The 26,520-nt window shown below is 36.1% G+C and overlaps 1 protein-coding gene across 1 annotated transcript in view; it reads left to right on the top strand.

Annotated features, from left to right (window-relative positions):
• Nucleotides 1-200: 200 nt before the first annotated feature.
• The window catches only part of LOC131683835 (GATA-binding factor A), a 155,456-nt gene continuing 129,136 nt past the window's right edge, over nt 201-26,520 (top strand). Inside the window, exon 1 of the mRNA XM_058966175.1 lies at nt 201-981. The gene's annotated coding sequence lies outside the window, so the exon portion shown is untranslated. The remainder of the gene's footprint in view (nt 982-26,520) is intronic.

Here is a 26,520-nt window from a genome sequence, read left to right as displayed (position 1 = left end):
GATGGATTGGTAGGCGATGGGTGCTTTTGAATTGGAGGTTACTGGGCGTAAGAATGAGTCAACAAGAGCGTTTTTGTGTGTGTCTTTTTCGCCCCAGACAGGAAGCGGGTATGGAAGGAGAGATTGTCGATCGAAAAAAAGAGGCAGCGACTTCGACACGAGGTTGCGCCACTCCAGTCTTTTAGTTGATAGAAGTTATCGAGAGGGATAAGACGGATTTTTACGATAACTTTTTGTTGTTGTTGTTGAAATCCTCTCGGTCGTACGGTGTTCGTATGTGTGTTCGTGTCGTTGATTCGTTGTGAAGTGATTGTTTGTTGGAGCTTTCGTCTAGTGGGTAGGGAGCTTTTACGAGGGTTCGTATATCATCACGATAAGCGTGGTGCTGATTGTTTGCCGATTATGTTAGCTGATTACTGATTAGCGGCTCGTTGACAGATGGTGGATAGTGCTTAAATGAAACCTAATACGACGAAAAAATCCGGGAAACAAATGAAAGCTGCCAGAGAAGTGATTATACCGTGTTTATTGAATTATTTATCTATATTGTGAGATATTACTTTATTGCTGAAATGTATTTTCACGGAATTGCCGGTTTATGATCAGAATACAGTCGGTCTAATGTGTGCAGTTTAAACGTCCCTCGTGCAACTGTTTCCGCCATCTTGGTTTGGGGCGAAATTGGAGCGATTCGTGCGTGGGCACCGGGTTTTATTACCCTGAATTTATTCGACAGTGATCATCATTAAGTTAAATGTGTCCACTGAACAGCTGAGTGCTACATGAGTTGCTGGATTGAAAAGAAAAACTGAACATAAAAGAAAATTGTTTTGAAGTGTTTCCATAGTTGAATGTTTATCAGCACACGCAGATTTTATTTACGACCTGTAGTAACAAGCCAATGAATGTCAGTAGAACTACGGAGCGCAGTGGACGCCATTGAAAAAAAACTCGCGCCTGCGTACGCTTCAATTAATCTAGGTGAGTTAATTGGTTTTAATGATTACCGTTATGGGATGCGGTTGCAAAAGTTGCGGTGGTGTCCCACTAGTTTTTGTACAAAACGGGTAGGACTTTATGATATAATTTATGATTATGGAATATTCATTGGACGCTAGTCGAAAGAGCTGCACCTTTGCCGAAGCAGCGGCTTACCGGGCATAAGTTATGGTGGTAACGATTAGCAATTGCCCATTGGCAAACGGCATATTTCACTTTACGAGACCATGTTTAATAGATGTCATTCTTACAGAATGTCAGTGTGCAACTTTGTTGCACTGGGAGCCAAACTGGAAAGTGTTCAAATATGAACGAGCGTTGCTAGTTTGTTTCGCTTGCTGAAAATAGTAAGGGTACTTATTATTTCAACGATTAACGGTTAGTGTTGAAAAGCTATTAGACATTCAATCGGAATCAGTTGCACGCTCGAAGATGTAATTATGAAAACACAGTTCCGTCGAATTTATGGTTTTGTGAGCTTTGAAAGCAAAAAATTATTTCGCTGGGTTTCTTCTCTCATGCCACGAAGATTCGAGAGGAACATCATTCACGGGGAAGGATGAGGAACGAGATAGACGGGAAGTGTTCACCTACTTAACGGAAGGACGACGAATGATCAGACTCTTCCATAGGTGTCGCGGAGTTGTAGGTTTAGAAGGGTATAAGGTTGCTCTAAGCAAGCAATGTGACCTGTGAAACATAGTTTATTATGTAGTTGTCTAGTTAGTCGTCGAGTTCATTATCACTCGAAAAAGAAAAGATCTTATTTAGTTTTTGAGGTGTTTTTTAAAACTCTGGGTAGCCGGATACCGAGATTATCCTGTGTTTTCAAAACAAAGGAAATTTGAACTCCAAACTACTGACTGTGGGAATTTTGCCTAGGAAAGTTATTCTTATCTGCGTAATTGACCGGCTCACTATTGTTGGCAACAGATTTCGTTATTCTCCACGATATATTTATGTATTGAGTTGAAAACACTGAGTGATAACACGAAACATAGCCAAATAGTTATGATAGCGCAAAATATTATAAATCAAGGAAAATATTTTCTATTCCTCACATTGGATTGTTTGTAAAATACGCGTAAACAAGTGATAATAACGACCATTCAAAGGAAGTATAAGGTATTGAGAACCATGAGTGTGCTATCAATAACGGAACTTGAAATTAGATTTGTAAATGCATACAAGGCGAATTTCCTGTATTTATCGATCCGTGATAATCGATATTACTCAGATTAAAATCGTTCTGGGACTGGTCTCAGATGAACTGTCTGACGACGGCTGATAGCACCCAGTCGTTGACGGTTTAAGGATCAAATGTTATCAATTCGTCGCTGTTGTGCTACCTTATGACAAGCGCCATTTAGCACATTTCGAGAAAAATGATTTTTAAAGTTTGAGATTGAATATCTTGAAATTTATAAACGGTATAAACAATCCAAAGAAGACAGTTAAAAAATTTTTAATTTTTATTCTTATCTTTGGTTTAATTTGGTCCATAAACAATCGGTTAGATGCATTTTGAAGGATATGAATCAGGGAATCTATAAAAATAGTAACTTTTGGTTACAGTGTTGCCAAATATGCTATATTTCCAGTTAAAAACTTAAACTGTGTTTTTCTCGCAACTCGTATATTTTTCTTTCGAAAATTTTTATGCCATTGTGTTCCCCAGACATTTTTACATATAAAAATATCTAAAACTTCAATAGAGAGATTTTTCAGACAAGTAATGTGGCATATCCAATTCAGTTTGCCCCAAAATGGCGTTTGTCATAAGATAGCACAACAGCGACGAATTGACTTAGACTCGCGTGGAGGCACCCGACCAAAAGAGCATAACAAAACAATAACACAATTATAACTATGGTTGATATTTATAACAACTGGGGTTATTATTCAGATAACGGAATTGAAAGTAGAATGCGGACAGTCTTCTATACTATCAATATTATAACGTAATCTGTTATGAAACTATCAATTAATGAATAGATCGTTTGTTACTAGATCACTGTCATTAGATGATTATATCTAATACAGTTTTAATATAATTTCTCACAGAGGTTGCAATAAAAAATATATCTCATTTAGTTTTAACTTTGATAAAATCAAATCAAATTTTGTTACAGTTTTGTTATCTTTCACCAGTTTTTTTTTATTTTTTTTGTTATTTTAACCCTAGAATGTTGCACTGGGGTACAAATGTACCCCACGTCTTCTTTGGAGACGTGTGAAGACGAGAATTCGGCATTTATTAACCAGGGACACTAATCATAATTCAATTTAGAGTTCCTAGTAAGAGTGGAAAAAGGTGGTATAGCCAGTTTACTTATAGCTTTCGTGGGAGCAGGTATCAAAGTTGACGTGGGGTATATTTGTACCCCAGTGTACGGTTGCTGTTAGGGTTTCCTCGGGTTTCGTTCTGTCCGTGCAAATGTGACTTGTGGCAATACCAGTTTAAATACTGGTTGTTTTACTACATAAGTGACAAATAGTGTTATAAAATCGTTTTTAATCATTCATTCAATTAATTTAATTTAATTTTGAGGTAGTAAAAAAATCGTTCTCATTTTTGCTGATTTTTATTGCTTTATTGTTTATTTTTTATAGTTTTTCAAAACAATGGCTCGCAAGTATAATTTTCACACAGTAACTGCTGTAACAGTAACGTTGCGTGTTACCATTGTACTACTCTTCCAAATAATTGCACTTTTTTAAAAATATCGAAATTCCATTTTATTTCGTTTCTAGACCATTCTTTCAACTTTTTGAATCATTTGATTTTTTTCAAATCAGTTAAAAATTCGCAAAGTTATAGTAATTTTTGTGCAAAAAGTCAAAACCGCAATTTTTCACTTTTTGTTTAAACCAATTTATGTGTCATTGATTCAATAAATTCCGTACTGTCACTTACACAGCTGCTTTCGCAATTAAAAAACGAAGAAAATGATGTATTATACTTTTTTTGCTTGCATTTTTACCTGCGACAGTTGCAATTGAACGCGTGGGGTACATTTATACCCCAGTGCAACGTTCTAAGGTGGAAACCACAACCCGATCAGAAGAGCATAACAAAACAATAACACTATTATAACTATGGTTGATATTTATAACAACTGAAGTTATATTCATAAAACGGAATTGGAAGTGGATTGCGGACCGTTTTCTTTAATATCAATTTTATAACATAATCTATTATGAGACCATCAATTTATGAATTGATCGTTTGTTACTAGGTCACTGTCATTAGATGATTATATCTAATACAGTTCTCTCACAGAGGACGTATATACTTCTGGAACAAATTATATCTCATTTAGTTTTAACTTTGATAAAATCATATCAAATTTTGTTACAAATTTGTTACCATTTGCCAGGTTTTTGTTTTATTTTTTGTTATTTTAGCAACTAACCAGCCGGATTTATAACGTTTTCTGTTTCAAAATATTTTTGAAATAAATAACTCCAGGTGTTATAAATCAGTTATGCCCTTCTGATCGGGAGGTGCAACGTTCCAGGGGTAAACAACTAACCAGACGGATTTATAACAGGTTCTGTTACAAAATACTTTTGAAATAATTAACTCCAGTTGTTATAATTCAGTTATTTCCTTTTGATGGGGCATGGGAAATTGTCTGAAAAAGGTGAAATACTCGTGTTTGAGCGTAATGAAAATTCGACGTGAGTACCCATATTTTCACGAAGCCGCTATAGTTGAACAGAATTCTTCGTACTTCATGATGCGTTGAAGGTTATTTTCCTAAACAATGCGCTCGACTATATATAACTGCCTTAATATTGCAACATCTATTATGTACAGGGTGTTTGGTTCATGGTTAAGAACCTCACGAGGGATGATTGACTGTCATATTTGGAGAAAAAAATCGTTCTACACATATCATGAAATCTCAACCGTTACTAAGTTATTGAACTTTTTGTGTTAAAAACTTATTTCTTAAAATAGCTCTAACTCAAAAAATATACTTTGTATTTCAAATCTTTTAGATCCATTCGATAGATGAGAAAATTTTCCTCTGAAAAATGTCCTCAAATGTTTCAGCTAATGAGGTTAAGTAATCTTTTCACAGTAATTTATTTAAAATTTAACAATTTTGATCGATTTTTCGTTCACTTCGCGAAAATCTTAATAGATAACATCACTATTTTAATAATTCAAATTGTTAGTCTTGAAAAGTTGTATAATTTGTTCTTTGGCATGATACACTTATCTTGTCTTGTTTTCATGTGTTTGGGTTATTGAACTTGGATATTTTTATCTCATATTCACTAATACTAGCTCTTATTGAAAAAGTATGGCACTTATTGTCAGCGTTGCCAATGTTCCAGATTTATCTGGAATCTTCCAGATTTTTTCCAACTGAACAGACTTTCGTTCAAGCCAGACATTTCGCCAGATTTTTTAAATTTGGCAGATTTTTCCAGATATTTTGAATTCTACGTTACACCCCACCGCGGTTACCATTATGCTAGATTTGTCTGGAGCAATAAAGTTTTTTTGTATCGATTTTGTTGGCTATTCTCGGCAAATTTGAGACTAAGAGAAACGAAAGCAATTAATTTGAAAGACGGATAGGTATTCTAGAGCGATTCAGTTATAAACTTGAAACGGAAAACTAGGACTAGGCAGGCTCATATGTACATGGTCGAAAGAAAATGTGAAGAGTCTTTTGCCTTATGCTAAGTAGGAGTTGGGCGTTGCACCCAAGTAAACCGCATGGTCATTGATGGAACATAACTCATCATCATGTTTTACCGCTGACGCCGGCGATTTTGGCAGCTTCCAGACAAAAAGACTTCTCGTTCTGCTTGATTTTTAGATTATAGAAGTTGTTGCACATAAGTTTTGGAAATTTGAGTCATAATTTCTAAAATTTAACAAAAATCCACTGATAAATTTCGATGAAAGTAAAGTCGCTGTCAACTGACAGATTTTGTCAGACATTTTTAGTTGGTCTGCCAGATATTCTTTGAAAAATAGTGGCAACCCTGCTTATTGTACCTATTCTTATTTTCATTCGAAAGCCAGGAAAATTTTGCAGATGTATTAATACCTTTCAGTTAAGTGAATTTAGTGTTCTTTTAGAAGTTAATTAGTTTAAAGTTAGTGTTATTATTAGCATTTTCGTTATTTCCTTAAAATAGTAAATAATAAACTTCACCATTATTATCATAGAATTAATGCATCCCAGCTAGTTGTACAATTCTACCTTTGACTCCATTCAATTATCTCTTTTAGTTTCGAAACAAAATCATTTTTATCTTCTCGTTTCATATCATTCATCATTTCATCGAACCCACTGCATTTGTGATGAGGTAATGCTGTGTTAACTATTGAATTGCAGCGAAATGAAAAGCGATAGGGATAAAGTGTCAAATAACAAGTTGTAGAGAATATTTCGGGGCACCAAATGAACAATAGTGACGATAAATTTAGTTGATTAATAATTAGAATAATTTCAAAAATCACCAAAAACGCAAATTTTGAGTTATTTTACTAGTAAAAAGTCATTTAGTACACTTAACTAAAAGATATTTGTACATACATCGAAAGGAAAATTTCTCAGCTTTCCAATGAAACTCTGGTAATAGCGATATCAAGCATATTTTTTAGATTAGAGTCTTTTAAGAACTTGCAAGTCAATTACAGGAAAAGTTTAGAAGTGAAATTACAAGGAAACGAGAAGAAATAGGAATATTATGTTGAAGAACAAATTATGGATCGTACTCAAACCCAACTTTTGGATAATAGATATTGCTATAATAATAATTCATTATTTTGAGAAAATTAACAAAAACTTCATCAAAAACACTAACTTTCAAATACTTTACAACTGAAAGGTAATTAAAACTAATTAACTGAAAGATATGAGAACATTATTCAATAGAAAATTTTCTCACCTTTCCAATGGCACCAAAAGATTTAAAATACGAGATATACTTTTTGAGTTAGAGGTGTTAGAGGATAAACAAGTTTTTTTACACAAAAAGTTCAATAACTCTGTAACGGTTGAGATTTGATAGTATGTGTAGAACGATTTTTTTCTCCAAATATGACAGTAAATCACCCCTCGAGAGATTCTTACTCATGAACCAAACACCCTGTATGTCAAAAGATGCCAATCTTCATTGATAGATGGGCGAACATTACTAGTTTAGAAATCTACCGGTGAAGTATAAGGCTTGTTGAAACATTAAATGCTAATAAAATTTGGGAATAATTCATAATATCTAATTTGATTTTTGTGGGCTCATACTTTCTTCTGATTTTTAGGGTTTCCCACTCTTAATGTTATCCTCAAAACTATTGCACCACAAGTCTTTCTCAGAACAACGCAGAATAACCATATATAGTTGAAATACAGTTTAACATGTAATGTTCATATTCCGTAAATTTGGTGAAATTATTTTGTAAAATTTGAGAAATTACTGGTTTTTTCTATAAATTAACATAACAAGAAATGTTAGTTAAGGAAACTTTTGAGAATTCAGCTCACGCATCGCATGAATTCTAAATGATCCCAGCACAAATGCAACAAACGACTCGTGGTAGAGAATACCACCAGTGGCGTAGCCAGGAATTTGGTTTGGAGGGGGTTTTTACGAAAATCTTAGATTTTTCAAAAATGTTGGCGGGTCTATTGATGACATTTAATCTGTAGGCCGCTATCGACTGGGTACTACCGTGTCTGCAGTAATAGCGAAATGGGATGGTGTGAGCTGGCATGGGCGCTATAACCCTACCGTAGGCAGAACTAAATACCTATCGCAGGTGTCAGTCATGTTGGGTGGCGGACTACGAGACAGGTTAGGTCAAGTTCAACGAGTGGCCCAAAAACACCACATTACTAACAATCAAGCAGAAAAGGATGAGTTGAAATCTCGCAACTTCGAAACCGTAGCATTGGAGGAGCTTTGATAGACGGGGCAGAAGGTGTGGAAATGCGGGGATCGAGCCACGGCACAAGAGCTGGGCAAAATGCGCCAACGCGTGATCAAGTGGCAGACGATCAGCGAAAGGATATGTGTAGTGTGGATCAAAGGTCATATCTTCGACTAGAGCATGTCTATGATAGCTGCCTATGGCGGAATGTTAAGCTCGTCATCGGTGACATAAACATCCTGATAGGCCGGGGGCATTGTATAAACCGGTTATCGGTTATGTATAAACCGGATAGTCTGTACACCTTATAAATAATGTGCAGAAATTCTCACGATTGATAAGTATATTATGATGAACACCTAAATAGCAAAGCAGTAGACGACAAGAGTATTGCAAGAATCAGCTTGGAGACGCGCGCAGTCGATGACAGATTCCGGATCTATCTAAGATTCATGAAAAAATAGGACGGTTGAACCGCTGGCAATGATCAACTGTCATGTGAGCTACTCAAACACAAAGTAGAGGAATTGGCTAGAGCACTCCACTGGGTACTTTTAATGATCTGGAAGGAGAAGATTTTACCGAAGTATAGGATGTAGGGAGTAGTATGTCCCATTTATAAAAATGGTGTTGGGCGAGATTTTCGCAACTAATTACCGATTAATCACATTACTGAACTGCCCTTGTATGCAAAGGTGACGTAAATGACATCGAGTATATTTTTTAGGAAATCAATTTTCAAATCTAGCATGGTGCGGGTAAAAGCATGCTTTCGCCACTTTGCTTTTCGCATTTCAACAGGTTATTTTTTATTTTTATTTGAAGTCATTTGCACTGAAAGATGCGAATTTTGAACTTAAAAATACGAAAAAGTTAAATTTGACCAAAGTGGCGTTGAAGTCACTTTTGCATACTAGGATAGTAAACGTTATCTACAATATGTTCTCCCAAATTTTTTGTTGTCGCCTACAATCGTTAGTAAGGGAATTCGTAGTGCAATATGGCCTATAATGCACAAATACGGGTTGCATTCATATCTTCAACCAAGCTATTTGCAATAACATTCTTGAAAACTTTGCTGAAGACACTAAGTCTCGAACTAAATTTGAATGGAATTTGTAATGCAACTAACTGGAAAAATTAATCAACAAAATTATGCTGCTAAATACTAAACCTCCAAAAACGGATGGTTTCCAAATTATGGAATCTTGGCGCCATTCAATTCGATACCCAAATGTACATCATAAATAGCGAAAAACGTGAAAAAATTTCAATTTTTTTTATTACCAATCTTAGCTAGTGGCACTTTATATAAGTGATAACCCAAAAAAATAAAATGCACATAAAAAACGATGCTGACCTGTTGGAGACAAGCGTAAAACGCCATTTTTCATCAGTTTCTATGTAGGCGTTTTCATTGTGCTATTTTGCTTGATATTTACATGATTTATCAACTATCGGATCCTCACTAAAATATTAGTTATAAAATCCTATTCTCACAATTTACAAAAACTCCCCATAACGTTTAAAACATTAGGTTCTCAATGTAAGGATCAGATAATAAACTTCCAAAATTATTATTTGAATATTTAATAAACTAGTGAGCATCAAACTTTTTTTTCTTCAATTCAAATAGTTTGGTTTGGAGGGGGTTTTAACCCCCAAAACCCCCCCTTGGCTACGCCACTGAATACCACAGTTTCGAGAGTGCTTGATATTTACTGCCAGAGATAGATTTAATATCATTGAACAATACAAACAAACAATAATTCGAGGTTGGTCAGGATCTTTTTGGTCTAGCTAGCAATCTGCAGTTGCAGCAAAAGAGGTCAGGTTTAAGTCATAACTGAGATTTTGAACCAGGGCAAGTAACTTCTCACGAAGAGTGCCTTCACAAACGTTTACTACCTCTTTTAGACAAGACTGTGGTTTTCCGGTGTTGTGGCCTGATTTAACTTAGTGCGTTATGTAAAATCAGTTCTAAATTGTATAAAGTAATCAAAAGAAATGTTATGTCCAAAGACTGAAATACGCGAAACTGCCCGGAACTTCAGTAAATTGAAAGATACTGGACAATTACGAAGCATCAGCTAAAAGTTTTGCTAAGAATTAAACATTAAAATTTAATAAAAGTAGAAGATAGCTGTGAGGGAAGTTACAGACACTACTGTGTAAAAGTTTATGAGTACCATTCAAAATTGTTTTGAAATATTACATATCACAAACTGAATCTTTTTCCTAAATTGGATAATGAATCAATCTTTGGTCGCGGCTTCTACATAGTGCAATAATTTTGAGGACAACTTTTGGTCGTAAAGAATATCTAATACACTAGAAGTACGCACGATATGAACTTCATCAATACCACTCGGTTTGGCGCGTTTTACTTCGGACGGAGCTAATTGAAATCAGAAGTACATGTACCGACGATTCGTTTGTCTGCTTCGTTCAACCGCGCTTTATAATAGTGCTGATATAACACTACGCATATCTACGAAAACCAAGTAACAGTATGCCAATAAAACTCAACTGTTAAAATTATGCATTGGTTACAACATTTCAACACGAAGATGCCTTTAAACGAATCTGTCAATTTTTACTGATCCCTATTTTTAAACTATGGGACTTACAAAAGAGTTTTTCTTAACAAATTGAGCAGTACCACCTTCCTGATGTGATGAAACTGAATATAATGTGGCTACGGTAAAGCTATATTTTATCTTTCAATAAACATTTCACCTCGAAAACACAGGGCTTTGAAATCCCGAATCTCTTTCAGATGATTTATAGCGTTTTCGTATTTTCTTGGTGCTACACTCCTGTAGTACAATAAAGAGCCACCCAAGTTTGAATGAGTGTAGTACCGACTACACCGGTGTAATGCACGGTAAAAACGAAAATGCCATTAGATTCTTCTTCAAGCCGCGTTTCTTGCAGGATATGGAATAACGATTCTTTGGTTGATCTAGTATATGTCACCGTGACATATTGTTTATCTTTGCGTCTGACATTAATCTGGTTTAACCGAAACTGAAATCAGCAGTTAAAGAATATTCTACTTGTTATCAGTATATTAATCCAAAAATGCTCATCGAACTATTTTTGCCTTTCTCATATAAAGAAAGGCTATGCAATCACTCCAAAAATCGATTTTTCAACCGAGGCTCGGATGGCCGAGTGTCATATACCATTCGATTCAGTTCGTCGAGATCGAGATGTCTGTGTGTGCGTATGTATGTGTGTATGTATGTGTGTGTCAAATAAAGTCACTCAATTTTCTCAGAGACGGCTGAGCCGATTTGCACAAACTTAGTTTCATCTGAAGGGTGCTCCCAGAAGAGGCTGTTGAATTTTTAGTTGATCGGACTTCTGGTTCCGGAGCAACGGGTTGAAGAGTGCGGTCACACAGTAATTTCTCATATAAACTGGTAACCCTATGATGTCCGAATTATGTTATACGTAATCAAATACGTTCAACATTACTTGGATTTGCGGCTCTAGATCATAAATGACCAATCAAAATAGCTTTGACCACATTGGCCACCTATGAGTGATATTGATGCCTCCGGGGAACTCGCTAAGTTCCTAAACTAATGTCACACATATGTTATAGCAAAATCTTAACCGATTTTTACAAATTTCAGCTCAAATAAAAGGTATAATACTCCCATTGACTGCTATTGAATTTCATTCAGTTCTGACTTATGGTTCCAGAGTAACAGTTTGGTTATTGCGGTCACATAGGAATTTCTCATATGAACCGATACAATAGTAATACCTCATAGGTTAAAAATCTATTGAAATGCACATTAAATTACTTCGATTCGCAGGCCTAGATCGCTGATGGCGAATCAAAGATTATTGGAATACATTGTCCATTGGGCATATTCCAGAACTAAAGCCACTTCGATGATGACTGAACCAATTTTAACTAACCTAATTTCAAATGTATGGTATAAAATGCAGTTGGATGTTGGACCCCCACTACCCCGCATATCAAAATATGTTAACATGAATACAACATTGAACTCGAGCTGATTAAACTAATAAAATATTATATTTTTGTTTGTTTCAAGTGTGTCAGCGTCGACATGTTGCTTATTAGGTTCGTGATAGTTGTGCACTTATATATGCTTATCAAGGGTAATAAGAATGTACTAGATATTTCCACAATGTTATTTTGAACGTAGCCAGGCATTAAATCATTGTTTGAGTAAATGAGAAAGGCACAATTGCACCACTAGGTGGATTAAAACAGGTTTTTGAAACAAAGATTGGTCCGCTCTCTTCTTTTAAAGTTTTCATGGTAGTGCTGTCAGTATGATTTTATGCGCCTATCCTCATCGCGGGGCCCAAAATCTTGGGGCGCCTGGCCTGGGCCCATTGTGCCCCTGCGTAAAGACGGTACTATCTGCCATTTAAGCCTATACACAAAGGTCCAGAATGCAAATTTAGGAGGAACTATAAGTTTTTACTAATACTAAAAAATATAACCCTTTTATGTCTTTGGGAAAGTTTTCGTAGCTCGTGAGCCCCTTGTTTTTACTAACAGTTAGGGTGATTCTAATTTTACCACGCTCAATTAACTTTTTATTCATTCTGGATAGAGCCATAAGATCTTCAGTGAAGTTGTAGAACCACAAATTTTAGAAAAGTTTTTTGAAGACATACAAACTGTATCCGTCATACTTTTCATTTTAAAAATTTAAAATCAAGGTTTAGAGTTGTTTAATGTTTCTTAGAACAATTGTGTTATTTATATTTTAGGGCAACTAATTTTTTTCATTGTGGCACCAATCTAACTATTATCGTTGAAAAGTCATGAGTAACAAATAAAAACTGCAAAAGTTCTATTAAAAATCTGTTTTTAATGAATTGACTCTTGCTCAAATAATTAAAATAACCCCCACGGTGTACAATATAAAAGATATAGTTTCTTTTCACGATTAAATTTTGTACTCCACAAGACATTTCGATTATTTTAAATAGTGAGTAGGGTGGATCTAAATTTATTAAAGTTATGTAATTAGCTTTCAATGATCTGACCTGTTTAGTCACGTCACAAAAGTTTTGAGGTATAAATTGAGGCTTCTTTTCTACTCAATAAGAGAAAGTTAAAAATTTTGTACATAATTCGATCGTAAATTGAAATTTTCATCTATCTTCAGAGCATCAGTCGATTTTGGCTAAATAATTTTTTCCACAATCGTCAAATTGTTTTGCGGTCTTCGAGACATTTCTTCCTTGATAAATTTCCTACAAAAATATCATATCGATTTATTTTTAGGAGGCACTGGGCGACTCTTGGATGAATTATGTTGTAAAAGTAGATTTCCCCATATAAAATACCATGTGTACCGTCGGCGCAAAAATATAGTTTCACTGACCGAGCTAAGAATTTGCACAGTTATTCTAGGACCCAAATGGAGCCCGAAAAGATTCTCGGAGCAAATTTTTTTTATATAATCATGTCCCACTCTAATGTATATACCCTCTACTATTAAACAAAATGAATGACGATCCTAACAAAAATTCCATGCCTGTCCTTTATTAAAACTTGATGATGCTTCTTGCGCAACCTGAAAATGACTAAAAGGCCCTATGGAAATGAAAATGTAAATATAACTTTTATTTTCAACTTTTTGCCTGGAATTACATTTTTTATCGTAGTTCAAATTTAATTTGATAATATCGTTCGAAAATTTGATATGAAAATGGTTTCATACACTCGTCAACGTCGGGCGTTTTCGTAAGAATCGAAGTGCTGTTCTCGGAGCGCGTGACCCATCGATGAAAACAGATGATAATCGGAAGGGGCCAGGACTGGTGAATTAGCGGGATGAGGTGGCACCTCCCAGTTGAGTGTCTGGGGGCTTCTCATACCCTGACCTTTTTTACGCAAAGCACGGTGCAATTTGATTAGGGGTTGATGGTAGCGGTGAACATTGACAATTTCAGTTTTTCTTTAAATATTTTTTATATCCACAAGCATTCGATGCGATTGGGCAGATGATTCCTTCAAATTAAAGCAAAGAATTGAATCTTCCCGCATATGCTATGAGCCCCACATCCCTATTAAATTGATTCGTCATCGAATTCAATCCTCACGCGGTTATGCTCCTCACGCTCCAGTACTCAGATCAGTATTATCCCTAATGGACCACAGGAAAAGGAAGCAATGACCGGCACCGATACTGTCACCAGGCGCAATGTGGAATGCGAAAAATTTACGACCCCGGTCCATCACCGTGGTGACACTATAGGGAGGGGGGCTGGGACGGTAAAAGATTTCAATCGACTGATCCGGCCTCAAAAGCAGACGATCACATTTACGATTATGATCTGATGACACGCCGCTCGTAAAAAGCTAAAAGGTTGTCCACCGGCCGCTCTTCCGACGGACAGTCGCTGCTTTATTGATCGTGAGGCTGCGATCAGATGAAAGAACCATCAGCAGTTGAAAACACCTGAGCCAGACCAAAGATACCGCAACCCATCATTCTGCTTTCATCAGATCTAAACCAGTGCGGCGTCGTTCCGATGTGTTCAGATGTGTCCCGTAAATTTTCTAGACTACCTCTGCACTAGCAGATCGAAACTACTTAATGCTCCTTCCCATCAATTGAACCAAAACTTTAACTCCAAACGGTCGGCAAATTCCAAAGGCACGCGATGATTTTTTTCGGCCATCACCGTCCGGTCGGCGAATTCAGAAGCGAGAAGCAGTAGATATCGAACAGCAGCCGGCAGGCATGGACGGCCCTTGTGGCATAACTAATTCAACTATAAGCCTACGGGACAAGGTTTTCGACTTAGCGCGAGCCAAGTGGGTGATTTATCACGTTGGGTGGTCAGTGCTGTTCAGAAAAAGTTCCCCACACTGACTGATGCCGATGTCTCTGCCCGTGATCGGGCGGTTGAACGTGTTATAAAATGATGTTTGCTAATTTTGACTTCATAACTGCAGGGCGGTCGCGGACTGGTGTACTGTAGTACCCCCTCATACTGTTAGATTCGCCCTGCTGGTCTAGTGGAATTGAGGTAAATCGCCAGTCACTTGCTAAGAAGATTACCGCGGAAGCCGAACGTAACCTAGAGTGAATTAATTTTTTAATTGTAAGCCTAATTTTCTTTAACTAGAAATTTGACATTTGAAAGTGGAGCCTGGGAAGTGAGAATGAACAAAAAACAACATATTTCTCTCATAGCAAAACATGTATTTCAGTAATGAGTAGGGGAGACCGGGGCTAGTTGGCGGTGTTTTCAGTTTTCAATTTTTACCGCTTTGATGTATCTGAATTTTTTATTAAAATATATGATGCATTGTTTCCATTGGCTTGGCGGTATGTATAGATACGCCAAAAAATAAGCAATCAAATGGAGAATCAAATACTTCAGAGGTTCTATTGGAACGTGCTGAATGACTTTTCAAGAAAACTGTATATTAACCGACATTTGCTTTCAGTCTCAATACCCCGGAATTTTTATTTTGACACGTACTCCACATACAAAAACAAATTTTTGAAATTCTTCAGGTAGTTGGCCGAAGTAAAAGTCTCCTGCATTGACGAGATACACAAGAAAAATACCATCATACTTTGGAGTGAATTCCAATTTTTTATTTATTTATATATGTTTATACATCTAAATTATGATCTTCTCTCCAAAACGAAGTTTTTTCGTCGCTTGCGGTAAACATGATATTTTCCTTAGAATCAATTGGGCTTTGTGAGTTTTCTAATTTGTTTCTTTTAGTTAGAATTAATAATAATGGTTCAAATCAAAATTCCTATATTCCTATTACTAGATATTGTGAGAATAACTAACGCTGGGAATTTTCAGATCGATTGATTCAACTCCAAGTTGTGAGAACACTTTTCAAAAAATACGATGTCGAAATAATCGCGTTGAAAGCATGAAGTTTGCACGCATGTTCTTAAGAGGTAGCGTGTTATCAAGATCTGCAGTGTTAGTTGTAGTTTTCCTATCACCTTGAAAATTTGAGTAAGCGCTGTTTAGGATATGAACAAGGGTCATTTGAATAGATTTTGGCCGTTCAAAGAAAAAATACATAATCCAAGCCAATCAAAAATTTATTTCTCGAGATAGTCTCCACGCAAGTCAATACATTTGGTCAAGCGTTTTTCTCAAACCTTCAGGACATGAACAACAAATTCTTTAAGTGATAAACCTGAAAAATACAGGTTTATTACCTCTTCAACCAAGCTCTTTGATTTCTATTTTTAACCACCCAGAAACGGTTTAAAGTTGGGAAACAAAAAAAATCACTCGGGACTAGGGTTGGTGTCGAATTGGTTGGTTTTAGTGTTAGGGTGTGGTGTTGTTTTTTTTGGAACAGAAGAAATGTCTCACACGACATGGTATCATCAACAAACGTGGCACGATCGCCGTTGAACTACATGGAATTTGCTTCGACCTATACCTATTGAGATCAAGAGATTATTTGTGAACATTTGATTGGTTCATCTCATCGTTGCCATATATACCCCAACAGTATGTACACCTTCGCTTTGTTTAGGGTACATACTATCGAATCCCAAAAATAAATTTCAAAATATTAGTTATGTATCGTAAAAATCGATGTCCAGAAAGTAATGGTGTGAAACACTTTTTGGAACATATCAATTTTCTAAAAAAAACTATCTAGAGGTTCTGCAAATGTGATTTACGAAAATGGATATTTTTAAGAAAAAATGTCGTATCTAAGCGGTTTTTGCAACTTTTTCTGGATTCGGTTTTATTTTTAATCTTTTTTTAATATTTCTGTACACCTTAGATAACAATTTGCATTTAATAGATTTTAAAAGAAAGTGTTTATGTCATCTCTTCAACATGGCGAATTTTTTTTTGTCATTTCTGTAGAAAATCCGCACAAAACTAATATCAATTACTTATTTTCTCTCAGATGCAGATATGTATTGTGCTGTTCAGAACAAGCATTTTCATTAGAAATATTGTAAACATTCGGTCGAGGGGCTAAATGCTTGTAAACCTTGAAACTTTGCCTACACTTTTATAATTGATCAATACCTCAACCGTAAATTCACCTTTCTCTATCTTGCTAAGCTTTTTCATATTTGGAAGTTACCATCTTATTCTGGTGTGGTATTTGAGATATTTATGAAATTGTGTTTGATAAAAAACTTTTTCTAATAAGAAGTTATAACACCAATGATGCTAAAATCTTTAAAACACTCACAATTGATTATATTTGTTTATTACTGTTAATCAGTGTCATTTGTAGGGCTCCTTCTTTGAGTTATTTACATTAAACTACTGCTCTTTCAGCACGATTATTCCTGTCATTTAAGACGAATTTATTCCATTTCAAAATAGCAGTTTATTTTCTCACCGTGTGGCAAATCTTCCTGAAAATCAGCTTATAAAGTACTAGTAATACGGATTGATTTCAATGAAGATTTAGCTCACGCGGTGGAAAATCTGCTGCTTATCTCTCCTTGTAAATTTATGTGCAATTCTCAGTGTAACTTTGAGATTTCCTAGCATACTTTGACATGCCTGAAACGATTCTTGGTAGCTCATGCTGATTGATCTGCGTCAAATACAACTCCAGTTGAATCGTAATATTGAAATACATTTTGGGCAACAAAACCTGGTAAGGTTAAGAGTATTCGAACTATTTTGCTCCGATTAACATTTCCCGGTACTTTTCTTCATCAAGTTCTTAATCATTCAATCATTAATTTGATCATGGACATTTGATTTGAGCCAAATAATAAAATAACCCACGAACAGTGGTGCAACTAGACCAAATTCCTGGCAAAAATTATTTTATGAGTGCATTTTTTGCTCTTAAAATTGCTTAATTTGCGATCGAAGTTCTTCCACAATAGATCTAAATACTGGTCGCAGTGATTCGTCTCCAACAAAAAAAAGTTCTTCCGCTAGCTCATATTCTAAATTGTCAAACTTATCCTAGATAAATTTCATGTGTGACCGGACCGTTCAGTCTATATTTCCGGAACCATACAAGCGGTCCGTGCGAAATTTTACAGACATCTGTGGGGATAATATAGCTATCATTTGGGACTAAGTTTGTGAAAATCGGCCCAACCATTTCCGGGAAACTGATGTGAGTTCGTAAATTTTGAAAGATGGCCGCTTTTCCCGGGCACTTCCGGAACCGTCTATGGTGGTCAATGTAGTCAACGAAAGTTTGGTTGGCCGTCGGTGACCTAGAACAGCAAATTTAAGTTGTTTGAGAGACATTTTAGCGAAATTTTTACCTTTTTACCTTTTTTGCTTTCATCGGAGTATCGGTTTGAATCACAATTTGCAATGTGATCGCACGCCACAACCTGTAAGTCCGGAACCGGAAGTCGGATCGGGATGAAATTAAATAGCCATTTACGGGGACGCAATACCTTTCATTTGAGGCCAAGTTTAGTCGAATCTCCGAGAAACCGATGTGACTGTTATTCTGAATTTAGATACTTCCGCCGGGGCTTCCGGAACCGAGGATGGTGGCCTATGTGGCCAAATAGACTTTGAATGGATGTTAGTGACCTAACACTACAAATCGAAGCAATTGTGGTCATATTTTGGAAAATTTTTCATCTTTATACATTCATTGCAGAATTTATTAAAATCAACATTTTCTGCGTGTTCGTACTTATCACCCTGTAATTCCGGAACCGGAAGTCGGATCCATTAGAAATTCAATAGCAGCCTATGGGAACGTTGCACCTTTCATTTGAGACTAAGTTTGTCAAAATCGGTTCAGCCATCTCTGAGAAAAATGAGTGACATTTTTGGTCACATACACACACACATACACACACACATACATACATACACACATACATACACACACACACACAGACATTTGCCGAACTCGACGAACTGAATCGAATGGTATATGTCACTCGGCCCTCCGGGCCTCCGTTAAAAAGTCGGTTTTCAGAGCAATTGCAATACCTTTCTATTGAGAAAGGTAAAAAGGTGCGAAATCGGCAGTCCCAAAAAGTCGATTTTTATAAAAAAAATTTTTTCGGGATAACATAAAATCTCAACGTTTCATGCATTTTAAAGATGTTTGGCATCAAAAATACGAATTCGATTTCTGAAATTTCATGAGGTCCCCCCTTTGAAAAAAAATTTGAGTTCCGGCTTATATGGGAATTTCATATGTGACCAGACGGTTTAGTCTATATTTCCGGAACCATATAAGCGATCCGTACGAAATTTTATAGACATCTATGGGGATATTATAGCTATCATTTGGGACTAAGTTTGTGAAAATTGGCCCAACCATTTCCGGGAAACTGATGTGAGTTCGTAAATTTTGAAAGATGGCCGCTTTTCCCGGGCACTTCCGGAACCGTCTATGGTGGTTAATGTAGTCAACGAAAGTTTGGTTGGCCGTCGGTGACCTAGAACAGCAAATTTAAGTTGTTTGAGAGACATTTTAGCGAAATTTTTACCTTTTTTGCTTTCATCGGAGTATCGGTTTGAATCACAATTTGCTCTGTGATCGCACGCAACAACCTGTAACTCCGGAACCGGAAGTCGGATCGGGATGAAATTAAATAGCCATTTACGGGGACGCAATACCTTTCATTTGAGGCCAAGTTTAGTCGAATCGGTCTAGCCATCTCCGAGAAACCGATGTGACTGTTATTCTGAATTTAGATACTTCCGCCGGGGCTTCCGGAACCGAGGATGGTGGCCAATGTGGCCAAATAGACTTTGAATGGATGTTAGTGACCTAATACTACAAATCGAAGCAGTTGTGGTCATATTTTGGAAAATTTTTCACCTTTATACATTCATTGCAGAATTTATTAAAATCGACATTTTCTGCGTGTTCGTACTTATCACCCTGTAATTCCGGAACCGGAAGTCGGATCTATTAGAAATTCAATAGCAGCCTATGGGAACGTTGCACCTTTCATTTGAGACTAAGTTTGTCAAAATCGGTTCAGCCATCTCTGAGAAAAATGAGTGACATTTTTGGTCACATACACACACACATACACACACACATACATACATACACACATATATACACACACAGACATTAGCCGAACTCGACGAACTGAATCGAATGGTATATGTCACTCGGCCCTCCGGGCCTCCGTTAAAAAGTCGGTTTTCAGAGCAATTGCAATACCTTTCTATTGAGAAAGGCAAAAAACTAATATGCAAACAATGAACAATGTTTTAAAAAGCTTTTAAATGGTATGCAAAATTTTCCAATACCCTTAGTTAGATATTTGTGAGTGATCTGCATAAAAACCTGAATAAATTTTCTAATTTATAGACCATGGACAAAAATGAATTGATGTACAGTATTCAAATTAACAGCAGATACAACCTGAACGAATGCCGATTCACCTACGTGCAACTTGTGTGCGTGACTGCTAATATAGTAAGATTTGTGTTAGTTATTTTTCACATTCTTCAATAAGCAGAACGTGCATGAAATTATAAGTATAATTGTCATAATGGATTGAATAGATTAATGGACAAAAGGTCTTAATTTTTAATTATTTTGATTGTAAATAGTATGTGAGAGCGGTAATGGGATTAATTGGAATTGTTTTTTTTTTCATAGAATTGGGAAAAGCGAGCCCAATTAACCGTGTCATTTAAACGGTACTGGCCGACAATGTCCCACAAGGCACTTTTTCCACTACCGAATTTTTAATAATATTGATAAAATTGGCACTTTTTGGACCCAACTCAAAAAAGGAAAAAAGGCTAATGATTTTGTACCAGATAAAGACTTTGTATACTTAGTTTATTGGTAATATAAAAAATTGTGGAATAATGTAATTCAAAGTTTAAAAATCCGTTCAAAATTACCTCTTTCCAAATACTTACATACAAAAATTACCAATCAAAAAACCTATTTTTCTGGTGTCATGCATTAGAGTCTGGTTTGAAAAATAATTTTGTCAAAAAATGGATAAAAATCAGCCCCGTGAAAATTGTTTGTTGCCTGAAGCTGCCACCAAATGCCAGTAGCCCTAGCTACGTTTCAAATGTTCAAAGTCTGTTTACATTAACTGTACAACACTGTTAAAAAGTTGGATTCAATACAAATAATTATTAACAATATATGAGAAATCACACTTTCTCTTGCATCGCTTCTCCTCCACAAAATCCAAACGTTTTTATCACCTGAGTACCAGTTGAGCACATCAAAATGAAGTTTGGTTGTATTCGATAAGTTTCAGGTCGAGTTAACAACATTGGCTTGTAGCGATGCGAACGTTGCTTATAACGTGTTCACTATCATTTTTGGCGACTAGCCGAGTGAGGAAGCCAGTTTATGTTGGCTTCACACATTTTTCAAAGAAACGTCAAAACATTCACCCTCTTGGTAAAAACACAAAAAATCAAGTTTTGTTATTTTGGCCAGGATTTGGTAGTACATAGTTACAACAAAGTTACGCCTCTGTGCAACGCTACCAGATTATTTTGCCCAACATTTCGAAGCAACAAAATTTGTTTTCAACACAGATCAGTCAGCATAGTCTATCAAAAGTACATAACAGTAATGATAGTGCTGAAAGAGCAACAGCTTCTTATGAAGCATTTTACGAAGATTTTCTAATGGCAATAATAAAAGCTACTTCTTAATTTTTATCAGTTTGTTTATGTGATGGGCACATTTGCGTTAGCTTGGGGGTTCCCATTTTCTCTTTTTTACATTTTTAATTTCTTAAAACTAGCAAATTACATTTTTGCAATAATTTTTAATGTTAGATGTAAGAGGCAAAAATATACAGCTATCTTAAAACTAGGAATGCAGTTCTATTTTCAAAAAGGGTAACAATTGATTTTTATTAAGAGAATGTGGCAGAGGGTAGTCAACAAAAGATAGACTAGTAGTTCAGGTTTTAACCACAATATATTAAAGAGGTTTTTCAGTTAACGTGTACCAGGACTTCTGTATCTTCTCTATGAAATACGGGGATTGGTTTTTGGACTTCATCGGACGGAGAGCCTCGATTGAGCTGAGCTGTCCGAAATGATGAAGTAGTGATCTGTGGGCAAAGTGTCGATGATCCTAAGGGTATACGGAGAAGCAGCTGCGACGTAAACTGAAGTAGAAACATTGAGTTTATGCGTATATGATCCGGTATTCCACGGGCCTCTTACTTCATGGATGTATCGAAGAGAACCCACCAAACAACGAAAGCTGAACAAGCCTTTCATCAGAGAGAATAAGCTGTACAAGAACTGTTTAAGCCATTATCCAGCTTGTTTGTTGGGAAATTCCACGATCATCGTTGCGTTGCGTTGTGACGATGTTTTTGGCGGATTGCACACTGACTGCATCATGTTTGACTGCTGATTATCTAATAAGAGTTGCTTAGGAAATGGTAAGTAGGAATTCATACCAAGCCGACCCACATAAAAACCTCAACAGTATGATAGCCATCATTGCCGGCCGCCCCCATCTTCATCATTCACGGGGAAGGATAAAGGATAAGGTAGACAGGAAGTGTATCAAGTCTAGCATTCGCTCCAAGCAAGTGATGCGACCTATAAAGTATATTTTATTAGGTAGTTGTTTAGTTAGTCTTCGAGTGCACGATGACTCGAAAAAGAAAAGATCTTGTTTAGTTTTTGGTTATTTTTAAACTCTGGGCAGCCGGCTACCGAGAGTATCCTATGTTCCCTAAACAAAAGCAATTTGAACTCCACACAGCCGACCGTGGGAGTATTGCCTAGATAAGCTAATCTTATCTGCGTAATGGGCCGGATCACTATTTATGAAACAGTATTTAGACGGAATTTGTTACTTCTTCTCTACGATATATTTATTGGCTTGAAACCTACCGAGTGATAACACATTATACAGGCAAAGATAGCAAGAGATGTTATAAATCATGGAAAGTATTTCTTATTTTCCATATCGGATTGTTTTTTGAATACAAGTATACGAGCGATAATAACGAACACTGAAGGGAAATATAATGGATTGTTAACCTGATGCACGGGCTTGTTAGGTTCATAAAAACAGACGCGGCGAATTTTCAATATGTATTGACCCGTGCTCATCGATACTAGTCAGATTAGTCGTATTGGGACTAATTTCCGATCAACTATTTTTTTTTTTTTTTTTTTTTTTTTTTTTTTATTTCGATTATAGAGGTTTTAACCTTAAGGTCATTCGCCTCTTCGGGTTAGAAAAATCTCTTATGAAAAATTTCTAACCCTATGTGCGGGGTCGGGACTCGAACCCAGATGCGCTGCGTACAAGGCAATCGATTTACCAACTACGCTACGCCCACCCCCTATCAACTATTCATTTTTACGGCAATGACTATATCTGTTCGCACCATCTCATTCTGCTACTATCGGCAGAAGGCTGATAGCACTCAGTCGTCGCCGGTCTAAGCACCAAATGTCATCAATAGACTTAGACTCGCGTGGAGACATGAGATAGGAAACTTGTGAGAATTTTGTTATCCCACCATTTGACGACCTGTTGGGAAATTCCACGATTATCTGTCGTGGAGACATGAGATAGGAAACTTGTGAGAATTTTGTTATCCCACCATTTGACGACCTGTTGGGAAATTCCACGATTATCTGTCCGAAAATCTTAAAACCGTGACCGACCAGTTTAGATTCCGATGAAACTTTACACGTTTCCTCGGTATTGAAGACTAAACATTTTCCACAGTGAATAAGGTTATTTTGAATCAGGAGCAAGTTTTTAAAAAAGTGTGAGAGTTTCTACATGTAGTATTCTCGAAAATTTTCAATTACCGTATTTTGTACAACAAAACTATCTGAGAACGAGTTACAGGGAATGAATATTTATGCAGGAAAAATATATACAGCGAAGACCCGTTTTTATCAGCCCCCTTTGTTTATGTTAGGTTGACGAAATGGGGACAATGGCAAAACATATTTATTTCTTTTTAATAAACTGAAGCTCTACAAATATTCTTCTTTAATCCCTAGACATAGTCTCATATACTGGTTGGTCGACAAAATCGGGTCAAAAAACTGATAAAAACAGGGGCTGATAAAAACGGGTTTTCAATGTACACTGGAAAAAATGGTCATTTTCCAAAAAAGCAAAAAGAAATTGTTAACAATTTAAATTGCAAAAAAAAAAACATTTTGCATTTTTTATATTTTGTCAACAAAACCTATAGAGGAAAGAAATATATTCAATGTGATTGCATGATGGAGAATTTATAGGAAAAAAAAGTTTTTCTAATGGTAACTTTATACGTGTTTTTAAATTTCATTCAATTTGGCAAACAAAACTGTAATTTTATTACACAATATGATTCTAAGTATCATTTTTATTCAAAATTCATTTAACAAAAATCTTCCAAAAATGCGACTGTTGTCCAGATATTTGGAATTTTGCTCCAACAAAAACTTCGTGCAATTATACCCTTTTTTAAAGTTATTTGCGTTTCCCCATCATGAAATGTCAACAATCTAATGTGTATGGTTTTAATGACATAAAAAAGAGTTTTTCAGTGTATTTGGATTATGGAGAAGCTTTCAATAAAAAATTTCATGACAACAATTTTTGACATAATTTTATAATTCATACTATTTGTAGTCGAAAATACAATTTTCTCTTTGAATATGATTCTGATTCCATTGTAAATCAAAATGCTCATAACAAAAAAATGCAGTAGTTCTTGAGACATTTTAAATTTTGTTTTAACAACGCAGTTATTTTGTTTTATTATGACCTTTTCATAGTTTATTCGTGTGTTTCTCCATCAACAACAAGAGGTGTTTCAAAAGGCCCATAAAATTTCCTGTAACTTTCCCAGCGACATCAAGGCAATAAACCGTTTGAAAGCTACATGAGATTGCTCTTTTGAAAAATTGCCCTGGTACCAAAATATTGCAATTGCCACAATTTTGCACAAATTTTGTGTGACATAATTTATGAACAAAAATGTTATAGCTCGCTTGCTGTATCTGCAAAATGACAGCTAGCCGCCCCGAAAAATGATTGTTGGTGAATACCCTTATGTTCTTTTTGATCTAAAATTAGACATTTAGATTTGATGATTAGTGGGGTTAACTGAGAATTTTCGCGATCAAACTTTTTTTTGTTATGAATGACGAAACAGTTGCAGAAGAAAATCACGACGTACTATCTTCTATTGCTAAAACACTAATTACCAATACAGGTTCGGTAGTACGTGTTAGTTATGCTTATAATTAATAACGTTTTTTATTTCATTGATAAACGTTAATCGGTTGCAACTATCTGTTTAGAAGGGCCGCCATCTTGGATATAGCTGATATATCGTCGTTAGAATCGTAGGGTAGACAGGCCTTATTCATCTCATTTGTCACGATGTCACACTATTTCTCTGATAACTCGGCTTACAGTGATTGGATTGAGCTTAAATAGGTATCAACATCTTTGCTTCGTTTCTAGGAAGCAGATGAATAAAAAATCTGGCTTGGAAAATGTAAAATACTCGCGTTTGAGCGAAATGAAAAGTCGAGTACTACGCACCCTTATTCATCCTACCATCTGAACTAATGCGTTGAATAGAGATAGCAGATATTGCTCTAACTAATGTGTTCAAATGGGTGGGATGAATAGAGGAGCTATGATGAATTAGGGCACAGTAACCCTATTCTTCTTAAGATAATTGTTTTCTAACTGGAAATGATCATTTCCATAAATTTTAAATTTCACGGTACTAAAACCTTGAAATCCATCAAACGAGCAACCACTTTAAGTTTACCGATGCGGATGTTTCCGACAGCTTTTTAACAATAAAACACAGTTTATATACGTACATTCGTAAGTCAAGTACTTCCTTTCAAGTACGCCCCTTCCACAATCGACTGATCCTTCGGTTGGTTGGGTAAGGGAAGCGGGTTCTTACTTTAAAGGATTACAAACGATGCGCCTCTAATGGTTCCTGTTGGATTGAAATGAAAAAGTCAGTTTTCGTTCGGGTAAAAATTACTAGAGGTAGAACAACTCAAGAAACTAATTATGATCCAATAAAAGTTAATATGTTTATGATGATGGTTGTAAAGCATTCGCCTTTCTACTTTTTCGTCTGGATCTTTTTACAAAATGAATGGTATGAATGAATGCGCGCCAGAGGAAGAGGATAGATTTATAGTGCCCGTGCTCTTTTACTCTCGCTGGCTCTGCTTCGGTTCGATATAATGCTTGTGGAAGTGGAACCGTGTTTATTGGTCCCCGGAGTCGTAAGGGGCTGTGCGGCTGAGCGGAGCACCCCATGGCAGATAGACGCAAGCAGTGTAATATTTTTACTGTCCCATACCTGCTTTCCAGTGATGATTTATGTGTTCATTGAAGATACTTTAGCTGGAGATTTATTGCATCCCGCCTACCTGTGCCACTTCCAGAAAATGACCGAAGCAGGCTGGAAACCATGGCGGAAGGGGAGATGAGCAATCGCAGGCTGGTTCAAGACCGCATGAGGCTTTTTAGCTGCTCGAAGGACAAATGGTTATTTGCTAAAAAGTTTTGTTTTACTTTGCTATTTGTATAACCTCACACTTTCGAAATGGAAGGTACATAATATAAAGAATTAAAAATGATCAAATAACTAACGTTTCGAGACATAACTGAAATCCAC

This window comes from Topomyia yanbarensis, chromosome 2 (assembly GCF_030247195.1).
Source record: "Topomyia yanbarensis strain Yona2022 chromosome 2, ASM3024719v1, whole genome shotgun sequence".
In the NCBI taxonomy this organism is placed as follows: Eukaryota; Metazoa; Arthropoda; class Insecta; order Diptera; family Culicidae; genus Topomyia; species Topomyia yanbarensis.
The sequence above is the reverse complement of the archived record's forward strand: the minus strand, read 5'-3'. Positions and strand labels throughout refer to the sequence as shown.